This window comes from Vipera ursinii, assembly GCF_947247035.1.
Source record: "Vipera ursinii genome assembly, chromosome: Z".
In the NCBI taxonomy this organism is placed as follows: domain Eukaryota; kingdom Metazoa; phylum Chordata; class Lepidosauria; order Squamata; family Viperidae; genus Vipera; species Vipera ursinii.
Genome location: NC_139517.1, coordinates 49,803,936 through 49,818,512, shown reverse-complemented (window position 1 = coordinate 49,818,512; position 14,577 = coordinate 49,803,936).

Below are 14,577 nucleotides of genomic sequence, written 5' to 3'. Positions count from 1 at the left end.
AGTTTCCTCCTTTAAATTTCTGGGAGTCTACCTCTGTGAAGATCTGACCTGGAAAGTTAATAAAACCCAGGTGGCTAGAAAGGCCCAACAGAGGCTTCATTTTATTTATTTATTTATTTGTTTGTTTGTTTGTTTGTTTGTTTGATTTGTATACCGCCCTTCTCCCTAAGGACTCAGGGCGGTGAACAGTGAAAATAAATAACAGAATGTACAAATAGTTATCTTAAAACAATAATTAAAACAGAACTCGTCAGACCAGACCGGATTGCTTAAACAGATATGTTTTTAGGTGGCATCGGAAGGAGCAAAGGTCGGGAGCCATCCGGAGCTCAACCGGTAAACGGTTCCATAGGTCAGGCGCGCTCACAGAGAACGCCCTCCCTCTGGGAGCCACCAGATGGCATTCTCCGAATGGCGGCACCCTTAGGAGGCCCTCTCTGTGGGAGCGCACTGGACGGAGGGACGTTGACGCTGGCAGCAAGTGATTCCTAAGGTACTCCGGACCCATGCCATGTAGGGCTTTGAAAACCATTACCAGCACCTTGAATCTTATCCGGAGGACAACTGGGAGCCAATGCAGTTCACGGAGTAGGGGTATAACATGGGAGTATCGGGAGACTCCCAACACAACTCTCGCAGCTGCATTCTGTACCAGTTGGAGCCTCCGAGTGGTCCTCAAGGGCAGCCCCATGTAAAGAGCATTGCAGTAGTCTAAACGAGAGGTCACGAGTGCATGAGTGACCGTACGTAGGGCATCTCGGTCTAGATAGGGCTGTAATTGGCGAACTAGGCGAACCTGGGCAAAGGCTCCCCTAGTCACAGCTGTTATGTGGTCTTCCAAGAAAGCTGTGAATCTAGGAGGACTCCCAAGTTGCGGGCCCTATCTGTGTGGGGTAATAACTTACCCCCTATAGAAAGAGATGGAATGTTCTGAATATCTCGAGATGCCGGTACGTACAGCCACTCAGTCTTGTCGGGGTTGAGTTGAAGCCTGTTCTTCCCCATCCAGACCCGAACTGCTTCTAGGCAACGGGACATCACATCAAGGGCATCACTGAGGTGGTTTGGGGTCGAAATAAAGAGCTGGGTATCATCAGCGTACTGGTGATACCCGACTCCAAAACCACGAATGATCTCACCCAGCGGCTTCATGTAGATATTGAACAGGAGAGGCGAGAGAACCGACCCCTGAGGGACTCCACAAGTGAGAGGCCTCGAGCTCGATCTTTGCCCTCCTGTTAATACCGAGTGCGAGCGTCCCATGAGATAGGAGGAGAACCACTGGAGAACCGTGCCTCCCACTCCCAATCCCCTGAGATGCTGCAGTAAGATACCATGGTCGATGGTATCAAAAGCCGCTGAGAGGTCTAGGAGAACTAGGACAGAAGAACAGCCTCTGTCCCGAGCTCTCCAGAGATCATTTATTAGTGCGACCAATGCCATCTCTGTGCTGTGTCCGGGCCTGAAACCCGATTGGTATGGGTCCAGATAGTCAGTTTCCTCCAGAACCGAAGGGAGCTGATGTGCTTTCTCAGGGTCTTGCGGAAGAACAGGGTAGAACAACAGCTAATGACCCTCTTTTACCGGTCTACTATAGAGAGCGTCCTTTCGTATGGTATTGTGGTTTGGTATGCTGGTCTGACAGCCGCGGATAGGAAAGTATTACAGAGGGTGGTAAGTACAGCACAAGACATTGTGGGCTGTCCCCTGACACCACTGGATGACATTTCCAGGGTTCGTTGCCTTGGAAGATTGAGGAAAATTCTCAGGGATGATTCACACCTTGGACGGTATCTCTTTACTCTCCTACCATCGGGTAGGAGAGTATAGGAGTATAGCCAGCTGCACCAACAGGCTGAAAAACAGCTTTTATCCGTGGGCTGTTAGGCTTCTGAACGTGAAATAATTTTTATAAACTTTATGCAGAATTGGCTTGCGAGGCCGGTGTGGTGCAATTAGTGCGATAAGATGGAGATTTGTTGTCACTGTGAGTTGGGGGGTGGGAGCACGAAGGGAGGCTCAGCTAATCTCAGTGTATACATGGCTGTACTTTGACAATAAAGGTTCATTCATTCAACTCTCATCTTGGCGGGTGCAAGAGACGAGGGGGAGTGGTCATGGGTGTGAGGGGTGTTGGTGGCAGGCTCCCCCCCCCGGGGCCGGAGCCAGCACGGCTGGTGCTGTGGGAGCAGCAGGGCCCGCTCTATATGGTGGGGCTGTGCGGGGTGGCCAGCAGAGGCGGTGCGTGCCAGGTGATGCAGGGTGGCCACTTGATTTGATTTGATTTGATTTACTATATTTATATGCCGCCCTTCTCCCTAAGGACTCAGGGCGGCTCACAACAATAAAAACTAAAAAAGAACATGAAAATACAAAATTTAAAAAAGAATTAAACAGTAGATATGTTCAATATATAGTAATTTAACCCCATAAAACCAAATTTAAAACCATAGTCAGTCCAGGCCCGATTGTTGAAACATCCATGTCTTCAGGTCACGGCGAAAGGACTGAAGGTCAGGGGCCATCCGCACCTCCGGAGGCAGCTCATTCCAGAAGGTCGGTGTGCCCACAGAGAAGGCTCTCCCCTTAGGGGTCACCAGCCGGCATTTCTTAACTGATGGAACTCAGTTTGCCACCCCCCACCGTGGGGGTATGGAGCCAATTAGATGGTACCGCCCCAGACGCCTAATGGATCCTGATAGATTCCAAGCGGCGCTGGGGTCCCCACCTGCCTCCATTGTTCACAGCTCGGCGGATGCCTTAGTGGAAGCCTGGGAAAGGGCAGCCACTGAGGCACTTGACCGGGTTGTACCCTTGCGGCCCCTGACCTGGCGCAGATCCCAGCGAGCTCCATGGTTCTCCACGGAGCTCCGGGAGATGAAGCGTCGGAAACGGGGCCTAGAGAGCCATTGGAGGTCTAGCCGATCCGAACCCGACCGGTTGCGGTTAAGAACCTATATTAGGTCTTATCTCGCAGCGATGAGGGTGGCGAGGTGTAATTACTTCTCCACCCTCATCGCGTCCGCAGATAATCGCCCGGCCGCCCTGTTTAGGGTGACTCGCTCACTTCTTAATCAGGAGGTGAGGGAGGATCCCTTGCAGGGTCGTGCCGAGGAATTTAGTCAACATCTGTCGGATAAAATCGCTCGGATTCGGACCGGTTTGGACTCCAACTGGGCAGAGTCAGGCGATCAGGACATGGGCGGTCTTGTCAATGTTACCTGGGAAGAGTTTGATTCTGTGACCCCTGATGAAGTGGACAGGATTATGGGGAGGCTGAGCTCCTCCACATGTTTGTTGGACCCGTGCCCTTCCTGGCTGGTTTATGCAGCCAGGGAGAGGACACGAGGCTGGCTCCAGGCGGTCATATCTGCTTCTTTGAGTGAGGGTTATTTCCCCACCGTCTTGAAGGAGGCGGTGGTGAGACCTCTCCTCAAGAAGCCTGCCTTGGACCCAGCTGTATTGAACAACTTTCGTCCAGTCTCCAACCTTCGCTTTCTTGCGAAGGTTGTTGAGAGTGTGGTGGCGCATCAGCTCCCTCTGGTCCTGGATGAAGCAGATTTTCTGGACCCCTACCAATCGGGTTTCAGGCCCGGGTACAGCACGGAGACGGCATTGGTCGCTCTGGTGAATGATCTCTGGAGGGCGCGGGACAGGGGATATTCCTCTGTCCTAGTCCTATTAGACCTCTCGGCGGCTTTCGATACCATCGACCATGGTATCTTGCTGCGGCGTCTCAGGGGATTGGGAGTGGGAGGCACAGTTCTTCAGTGGTTCTCCTCCTATCTCCTGGGACGCTCGCAGTCGGTGTTGGCAGGGGGGCAGAGATCGGCCCCTAGGTCTCTCGTTTGTGGAGTTCCTCAGGGGTCGGTTCTCTCGCCTCTCCTGTTCAACATCTACATGAAACCGCTGGGTGAGATCATTCGTGGTTTTGGAGTTGGGTATCATCAATATGCTGATGATACCCAACTTTTCTTTTCGACCCCAAACCACCCCAGTGATGCCCTTGCTGTGATGTCCCGTTGCCTGGAGGCGGTTCGGGTCTGGATGGGGAGGAACAGACTTCAACTCAACCCTGACAAGACTGAGTGGCTGTGCATTCCGGCATCCCGGGACATTCAAAATGTTCCATCTCTTTCAATGGGGGGTGAGCTCTTACCCCCCGTGGATAGGGCTCGCAACTTGGGAGTCCTCCTAGACTCACGGCTTACCCTGGAAGACCATATAGTGGCCGTGACTAGGGGGGCTTTCGCCCAGGTTCGCCTGGTGCGCCAGTTGCGGCCCTATCTGGACCGGGATGCCCTGTGCACGGTCACTCATGCGCTCGTGACCTCTCGCCTTGACTACTGTAATGCTCTCTACATGGGGCTTCCCTTGAAGACCACTCGGAGGCTCCAACTGGTACAGAATGCGGCCGCGAGAGTTGTCTTGGGAGTTTCCCGGTACTCCCATGTTACACCTTTGCTCCGCGAGCTGCATTGGTTGCCAGTTGTCTTCCGGGTGAGGTTCAAGGTCTTGGTTATGATCTTTAAGTCCTTACATGGCATGGGTCCGGGTTACCTCAGGGACCACCTGCTGCCGGCGTCAACTCCCCTCCGCCCTGTGCGTTCCCACAGAGAGGGCCTCCTCAGGGTGCCTCCGGTAAGGGAATGCCGACTGGTGGCCCCCAGGGGGAGGGCCTTCTCTGTGGGCGCTCCGGCACTATGGAATCAACTGCCGGTGGAGCTCCGATGACATCAGACCTCCGAACCTTCCGTCGCGGCCTGAAGACCCATTTATTCGAACTAGCTGGTCTGGCCTGATGGGGGAATATGGGCTTTTAAAAGTGTTGTTTTTATTATTGTATTATTGTTTTTTATTTGGGCATTGGTTTAATCATATTTTAACTTTTGTATCGTAATTTATATGCCCTGTGAACCGCCCTGAGTCCCTAGGGAGAAGGGCGGTATATAAATTAAATAAAACTAAAACTAAACTAAACTAAGTAGGCCAACCCTGTGGGAGTGAGCCGGGTGATGGGAGGTTGACAATGGCCGCAGGTGGTCTCGCAAATACCCTGGGCCTAAGTCATGTAGGGCTTTAAAGGTAATTACCAGCACCTTGAATCGCATCCGGAGGACAACTGGAAGCCAATGAAGCTCACGCATGAGTGGAGTACCATGGGAGTATCGAGGAACTCCCATAAGTACCCGTGCGGCCGCATTTTGCACCAGCTGAAGCCTCTGGGTGTACTTCAAGGGCAGCCCCATGTAGAGAGCGTTATAGTAATCCAGTTGAGAAGTGATAAGGGCATGGGTGACTGTGCATAGGGCATCTCAGTCCAAAAAGGGGCACAACTGTCACACCAGGCGAACCTGTGCAAAGGCCCCCCTGGTCACAGCAGTTAAATGTTCTTCCAAATTAAGCCGTGAATCCAGGAGGACACCCAAGTTGCGAGCCCTTTCAGAGGGGAGCAATACCTCCCCCCATCAAAAGAGATGGAACATGTTGGACAATACGAGATGCCGGTATCCACAGCCACTCGGTCTTGGAGGGGTTGAGCCTGAGCCTGTTCTTTCCCATCCAGACCTGTACCGCTCCAGGCACCGGGACATCACGTGAAGGGCATCACTGGGTTGGTTTGGGGTGGAGATGAACAACTGGGTATCATCCGCATATTGGTGATACCTCACCCCAAAACCACGAATGATCTCACCCAGCGGCTTCATATAGCTGTTAAACAGGAGGGGGGAGAGAACCGACCCCTGAGGCACCCCACAAGAAAGAGGCCTCGGGGTAGATCTCTGCCCCCCTGCCAATACAAACTGCGAATGGCTCGAGAGGTAGGAGGAGAACCACCGTAAAACAGTGCCTCCCACTCCCAACCCCTTCAGCCGTCACAGCAAGATACCTTGGTCGATGGTATCAAAAGCCGCTGAGAGGTCAAGTAGGACTAGGACAGAGGAACAGCCCCTGTCCTGGGCCCACCAGAGATCATCTACCAGTGCAACCAATGCAGTTTCCGTGCTGTAACCAGGTCTGAAACCAGACTGATACAGGTCCAGATAGTCCGCTTCATCCAGGAATTGCGGAAGCTGACGCGCCACAACACTCTCAACAACCTTCGCTACAAAGCGAAGGTTGGAGACAGGACGATAGTTATTCAACAAGGCCAGATCCAAGGCAGGCTTCTTGAGGAGGGACCTCACCACCACCTCTTTTAAGGTGGAGGGGAAGACACCCTCTGTCAATGGAAGTGTTGACAACTGCCTGGAGCCAGCCCCCTATCACCTGCCCGGGGGCCGAAACTAGCCAGGAGGGACATCGGTCTAGTAAACAGGTTGTAGCACTCAGTCTGTGCATAATTCTGTCCACATCATCCAAAGATACAGGGTCAAACTCACCCCAGATGGTATAACCAAGACCTGCCCCTTCCATTCTGCTGGATTCCACCCAGTCGGAGTCCAAACCGGACCAGATCTGAGTGATTTTGTCCTGCAGATACTGTACAAATTCCTCAGCCCTACCCTGCAAGGGGTCATCCCTCGGTGGTTGATTAAGCAGTGAACAGGTCACTCTAAACAGGGCGGCTGGGCAGTTATCTGCAGACGCGATGAGAGCGGAAAAGTAAGCATGCTTTTCTGCTTCCATCGCCACTAGGTAAGACTTAAGATAAGTTCTCAACTGTGTTCGGTCAGATTCGGATCTGCTGGACCTCCAACGATTCTCTAGGCATCTTTTCCAGTGCTTCATCTCTCGGAGTCCCTCGGTAAACCAGGGGGCCACTTGGGATCCACACTAGGTCAGAGGCCGCAAAGGCACAACTTGATCCAAGGCCCCAGCAGCCACCCTCTCCCAGGCTGCCACTAGGGCCTCGGCAGAGCTCTGGGCAAGGGAAGCAGGAAATGTCCCAAGCTCCGTCCGGAACCTCTCAGGGTCCATCAGGTGCCTGGGGCGGAACCACCTGGTCAGTTCTGCCTCCCAGCAGTGGGGGGTGGTGTACTGAAAGTCTAGCTGGAGAAGAAAATGATCAGACCATGACAGGGGATGGATGGTTAAATCACCCCTACCCAGATCATTAATCCACTGCCCAGAGATAAAAACCAGGTCGAGTGTGTGACCTCCATTATGAGTCGGGTCCTGAATTATTTGAATCAGGTCCATGGCTGTCATGGAAGCCATGAACTTCCGAGCCAACTCAGATGCCTCACCCACGGAAGGCAAATTGAAATCCCCCAGAACTATATGCCTGGGGAACTCAATCGCCAACCCGGGCAAGATGTCAACAAGCTTGGGCAGGGCCAATGATACACAGCTGGGAGACAGGTACGTAATCAATAGGCCCAACTGAACACCAGGACCCAACTTCAACAGGAGAGATTCACACCTGCCTATCTGAGGGACAGTGGCCACTCACGGACAAAGACTCTCCCATAATAATAACCCTGGGCCCGTGGCTGGTGAAGCACCTGGAAGCCTGGTGGGCATAATTCTGAGAGGGGGACACCTCCCTCTTGGCCCAGCCAGGTCTCTGTGATGCAAGCCAGGTCAGCGTTCTCCTCCTCAACAAGATCATGTATGAGGGGAGCCTTGTTCACCACGGACCTGGCATTGAAATAAACCAACCTGAGCCCAGGGTTCTGCAATTCTATGCCCCCAGGGAAGTGAGATGAGCAACAAGGGCGGGAACAGGCAACCGCTTGAAGACAGCAGTGGCCCGTTCCCCAATAACGATAAAACCCTCTGCTCCCATACTCTCTGCCCCTCCCAATCACCGTCAAGATAGGGAGACCCTCTGCACTCGGAGCTGAGTCTGCCCCCAAACCCCTATTCCCCCCCCGCAACTGTCCGATGGTCTGGACTGCTGTCCGGGTCAAACTCCCCCAAGTTCGTTCTGGATCCCCGAGGCCTCCCCGCTCCTGGGTCCCCTTAAAATTTTATATAAAAAATAAAAATCCCCTCAGCCTCCTCTTTGAAGTATGCCATCTCTCAGGGTCCCAAAACCCGTCATCAAGAAAGTTCTTATGTAGGACAGATGGGCGTTCCTGCAAGAGGGGGGAATCTCACAGCGAGTAAAGTTCTCTAAAAGTGTACGCTGGCATACAAAGGAAGACGGTAGCATCGGACATTGAAGGGTGCCAGCAGATGGAGTCAATGGAAAATTCAGTCAACATGTGGCAGGTCTCAGAGCCATAATCATGGTAAGATTGGAGTAGTCTATGGCGGCAGCAGCAAGAGCCATAACAGGTGATGATGACAAGTCTAAAAAAGGGGGAGGCGGCCTGATGACAATGGCGATGGACCCAAAACAACAAGATTCAAGCAGAGCAACAAGGGCAGCAGCAGCCTCCGCAGCGGCAGGAAAAGCAGCAACAACAGCAGACCCCACAGCTGCAGCCACAGCACCAGCAGGACCAGGTCCACTGCACTCACAGAACCGAACTCGCCGAGTGGCAGAGGGGGAGGGGGAAAACAACATCGAGGCTCCCTTCCTCCTGCCACAACCCTGGTATTGGTAAAAACAAACAGGCACAAACAGAGTCCAAAATTCCGACAAAGATCACTTGTCACAGCTCCGCTCAGCTTGGATGAGCAGGGAAACAGTCAAGTCGGCCCTGCCCAGCTGCCAGCGTCCTCTCACCAGTAAGTTAGAAAGTCAGCTTCTCCAGCTTCCCCTCCCCCGTCCTCAGCCATTCTGAGACATATCCCGATGGGGGAGGGTGCTAACGCTCCGCCAGCAGTTCCACCAACCGAATGGTGGCCAAAACGATGACAAAAAGCCCCATGGTCACCCAGCAGAGCCGAAAACCGCTCCACATTAGAAACTCAAAAGCCAGCAAGCAACCATCTTAGGCATGCGCAGTTGAAGCTTAGGCACACAGGGCAAGACGACGGTGGTGCAGGTCCAGCACCAGGTAGGCCACCAGCCTGGCTGACATGGGTGAGCACAAGGAAGGAGTGCACATGGACTCTGCAGAACCCACCTCCCACTCCTTGTCCTCTCTTACCTAGTTGAGATGGTGTAGTTGGGCAGCAGGGAGGGATGCAAAGTTCCTGCCTACTCGCTTTCGCTGCAAACAACTTGCCGGTGCAACGTTTGCCAGCCAAGTCTTTTGGCATGCTCAGCAGCAATTCCTATTGGCTTTCGAAAGCCAATAGAGGGAGTAGCATAGCTTGTGCAAAAGCTTTTTTGTGTGTGCAAAAAAGGGTGCCAGAACACCATTCTGAGCGTTCTATGAGAAAGAAGCCCTGCTTTTATGTTTTAATATTATGATTTTAAAAATATATTTTTTTCTATTGTAAGTTGCCCCAAACCTCGCCATGTGGATTGCATACAAATATTATATAATTGGTAAATAAAGGTATACATATGTAAATATACATCAAATGATAATATGCTTCCCTATAAAGTCAATTCTTGCTCAATGACAGACCAAGGAGTTAACTTGGAAAGGCAAGAGGAAAATCTAGAAGAGATCTGTGCAACTTGTAGAAGGGAAAGGCCCACACTGATAAATTAAAAATCTTTGTGGTCTGCAAAGGAATGCTGGTGGGCTAATCAATGATTTGGTGACTAGAGGAGCATCTACAGTGTTGGAGTTCGTGGTCATGGTAAGCCATGGAGGCACTAGGCAACACGACTTTCAGGGCAGTGGTGGTGATTTTATTACATTTTTTTTAAAAAAAGGTCTGTGCTCTGTCCAAGGGTGCTTGGTAGGCTGCACGTACAGGCCTGGTCTAGAATTTATTTTGGAGCATTCAACTATCTAGAGCACGCATGTCAAGCTCATTTTGTTTGAGGCAACTTCTTATAAAGAATTGCCATTAATTTGTTTTAATAAAATAATTTAAATCAATTTTTCACTTGATTTCAAATTAAATGAATTATATTGGTTGACAATGAGATATTTTTTTAGTACAATTGCCAAATGCAATAAACTAGTTTTAGGTATCTGTTACTGGAAGGAAAAAGGAATCCCTGCTGCATTACTGATCCCAGAGAAGCATTTGCATGTATGCAGGTATCCTTAGGGTGCCATAGTTATGATTGAGAAATATTGGTTGCAAAGTTGACATTTCTGGATGTAATACAGATATTTTGGACTTATTTTTGTTTCTTTGCATGTTTGATATTTTTAAAAAGACATATGCTACTCACTACGCTTATGCACATATGTAACATCTTTTGCTAGGATTCATGATCACTGCTTGTCCAAAATTTTACTATACAGATAATACCACCAAAACTTATTTTAGCTTTTTTAATAAATGTCGTTATTGATGTTAAGCTCACCAGGGAAAACATCATACCTGTATTTTCCGGCGTATAAGATGACTTTTTAACCCATGAAAATCTTCTCAAAAGTCAGGGATCGTCTTATATGCCGGGTGCTGAAACTTTAGGGACAGGGCTGGCTGGAAAACCTGGAGCAGATCTCCCATTTTGTCTGTGCAGGGAAAGTGGGACAAATTGGAGAAGAAGCTGCAGTCTGTGATTTTTTACAGGCTGGGGTCTGGGCGTCTTTCCTTCTAAAGTTGAAGAGCAGGTGCAGTCTATCCCAACTTGAAAGGCAGGTGGGAAATGCAGCAGTCAGAGCAGCTGCTTAGCTCTAAGGACACATTTGACTCAAGAACTGGGCGGGCTAGCTGGAAAACCTGGAGCGGATCTCCCATTTGGTCTTTTTTTTAAAATCCCATTTATATCCCGCCCTTCTCCGAAGACTCAGGGCGGCTTACAATTTAAAGCACAAATCAATGTGCTTAGCAATAGCCTTCATTCTATGTATATGCCTGCTTATTAGGGCTTTCACCCCCCCCCAAGCAGCATTATTACAAAGTCAGCTTATTGTCCCCAACAATCTGGATCCTCATTTTACCTACCTCGGAAGAATGGAAGGCTGAGTCAACCTTGAGCCTGGTGGGATGCGAACCTGCACTAATTACAGGCAGCTGGTGTTAGTTAAGGCTCTGCGCAGGGAAAGCTTTAGAGTGAATTAGGAAAAGTTTAATCCACTTGCACTGTTTTATGTTTACATGTTTGATGACAAACAGCCTTATGTTTATAAGTGACAGTTTTCCTACTAAGTACCTGCATGTCATAAGCAGTTGAATTAAAATTACCATATTAAAATCAAATCTGATGTTTTTTAATTTTTATTTGGTGTGCGTTGGAAGAGGGGTAGTCTTATACGGCGAGTATAGCCCAAACCCTATAATTTAACAGGAAAAGTAGGGGGTCGTCTTATACGCCGGAAAATACATTGTTATGTATATACTAGGTTAATTATTTAAAGACTGAAGTGCAACATAAGTAGATTCTAAATAATCTATTTTTCAAAACACACAACAGTCCAAACAGTAAACGTAAAGTCCAAATTAAGAATATTTCATTCTTAAGAATTGTTTAATTTAAAGTGGTTTAGTTGTAATAGATGGTTATAGATTCAAAATAGTTTTCAAGAGTGTACAAAAGATACTTTTTTCTAGAATCAGCTAAATTAGACATTTTACATTGAGAAAAATGTTTCTCATTTCTTTCCTGTTACCTTTGATTTCATTGCAAAGATGTTAACATCAGAAATAGATTATTTTGTTATCTAATTTTACCTTCCAAAAGACAGAAGCAGATGAAAAATGTGAGGTTCTTTCCTGTTGGCTTTTTTGAATTAGCTGTTTTAGATTCTAAAGTTTAGTTCCTAAAGAGGTAATCCTGTAAATAATTTTAATGTCCTCCTTTAGTGCAGGTTGGCAACCTTGGCTCTTCTATGACTCATGGACTTCAACTCCCAGAACTCCTGAGCCAGCATGGCTCAGCTTGGAAACCTCTCCCTTTCCCCTCAGCATGGCTGGCTCAGGATTTCTGGGAGTTGAAGTCCATGAGTCATAAAAAAAGAGCCAAGATTGCCTAGCCCTACAATAGGCTTAGGAAAGCCAATAAGGGAGCTGATTTTTTTTCCTCAAAAAAAGGTGCCGGAATGCCGTTCTGAGTGTTCTATGAGAAAAAAAGCCCTGCTCAGAACCATTGGACCATATCTTTCAAAGATCTAGGAGAACGAAGGAAGTGCCAGAGGATATGATTCCATTCATTAAAAAAGATGGGGGGGGACAGATCCAGGAAGCTAGATTAATCAGCCTGGTATCAATTCCTGAGAAGATCCTGGAAAAGATAAGTAACAAATCTGCAAAAAAATCTAGAAGTAAGCAAGCAAGCAGAAGCCAACATTGGTTTGTCAAAAACGGATCATGCCATAGACAAGATTGAGTATAAAGGAAGGGTTGTGTTTCAACAGGACCTTATCAAGGACGCTTTTGTGGATTTTTATTCTAAATTATATGCTAAGGAGAAAATTAATGAAAAAGACATTGATATATATTTGGAGAATGCTAGCATCCCGGTTCTTACGCAAGTACAAAAAGAAGGGATTAATCAATTGATTACAGAAGAAGAAATTTTTACAGCAATTAAGGAATTGAAGGTGGATAAAGCACCAGGTACGGATGGTTTGACTGCGGCCTATTACAAAAATCTACAAATAGAGATGATAAAACCGTTAAAGGAACTGTTCCAGACAATCCAGAGGGGGGGAAAGGTGCCACCGTCTTGGAGAACAGCTTTTATTTCCTTGATTCCGAAGGAAGACCAAGATGCTACTCAAGTTAAAAATTACAGACCGATATCGCTTTTAAATACAGATTACAAGATATTTGCTAAGGTTTTGGCTAATAGACTGATGAGGGTTCTGCAACAGGTGATTCATGGGGACCAAACGGGGTTTATTAGTGGTAGGCAAATGAAAAATAATGTGAGGCATATAGTTGATGTGTTAGAGTTTTTGGAAAGGAACAACCAGATCTCTGCGGCGCTAATTTTCTTAGATGCTGAAAAAGCTTTTGATCAATTGAATTGGCAATTTTTGTTGAAAGTTTTAGACAAAATGGATTTTGGGGAAAAATTTTTGCAACCGATTAGGGCATTATATCAAAAACAAACTGCCCGAATTATAGTTAATAATAGCTTGACAGAAGCATGTAATATTGAGAAGGGCACAAGGCAAGGGTGTCCGTTATCGCCCTTGTTATTTGTGTTAACATTAGAGATATTATTGGTTAAAATACGGAATTCGGAAAAAATTAAGGGGATACAAATTAGAGATCAGGATTATAGATTGAGAGCATTCGCAGATGATCTGGTTGTTACAGTGACCCAGCCAGAGAACTCTGTTGTGGACCTGATGGAGATAATAACACAATATGGGAAGGTTTCTGGATTTAAAGTTAATACACAGAAAACCAAAATTTTGGTCAGAAATATGACAGTTTTGCAAAAGGCTCTTTTAGAAGGACTAACTGGATTTGAGATTGTTAAAAGGGTTAAATATTTGGGGATGTTTTTGTCGCCCTCTAATACAAAGTTATATAAAAATAATTATGAAAAATTATGGGGGAAAATTCAAAAAGAATTGGAGAGTTGGGAAAAATTGCAATTGTCTTTGTTGGGACGGATTGCAGCAGTGAAAATGAATGTCCTGCCTAAATTTTTATTTCTATTTCAAATGATACCGATTCTTAAGAAAGATTCTAATTTGGAGGAATGGCAGCGAGGTATCAATAAATTTGTGTGGGCAGGGAAAAAGCCACGAGTTAAACTTAAGATTATGCAGGATACTCGTGAGAGAGGTGGGCTTAAAATGCCCAATCTTAAACTATATTATGAAGCTGCTGCATTAGTAGGAATAAGTGATTGGATTAATTTGACACAAGAGAGATTATTAAATCTTGAGGGCCATGATTTGTTGTTTGGCTGGCATGCATATTTGTTGTATGACAAGAAGGTAGACAATGTGTTTAGAGTGCATATTTTAAGACAGGCATTGTTGAGAGTTTGGAAGAAGTACAGACATAAGTTAGATTGCAAGATACCATTGTGGGCAATTCCAAAACACGCAATAGAAAATATACATGCTGGTTTCAAACATGATGTGACTACGTACAAGGACATCCTAAGTTTGGAAAGAAATGTCTGGTGTTTGAAATCATATAGCCTCTTGCGAGAAGGGAAGGTTGTTCAAAACTGGTTTCAATATACTCAGTTACGGGCCAGGTGGAAAGAAGATCAGAAAAATGGTTTTACAATGACTGATGAAAATTTGATAAAGCAAATTAGAAACCAGGGACCAGCACATATTAAACGGATATATCTTGCGTTGATAGAGATTGATTCAGAAACAGAACTTGTTAAGGATTGTATGATAAAATGGGCCCAAAACATCCAGGAAGTTATTACAATGGACACGTGGGAAAAGATTTGGGTGAGGAACGTAAAATTTACACAAGCTCAAAATCTAAGAGAGAATTTTTACAAAATGTTTTATAGATGGCATTTAGATCCTAAAAAGCTCGCAAGTATGTATCCGAATTATCAGCCTAAATGTTGGAGGTGCGGTGATGAAGATGAAACATACTTTCATGTATGGTGGACTTGTAAAAAGGTTAAGGCCTTTTGGATAAAAGTTTGGTGGAACATGCAGAAGATTTTTAAACAGAGGATAAAGTTTTGTCCGCAACTTTTTTTGTTGGGAATAATTACAGATGCTACAG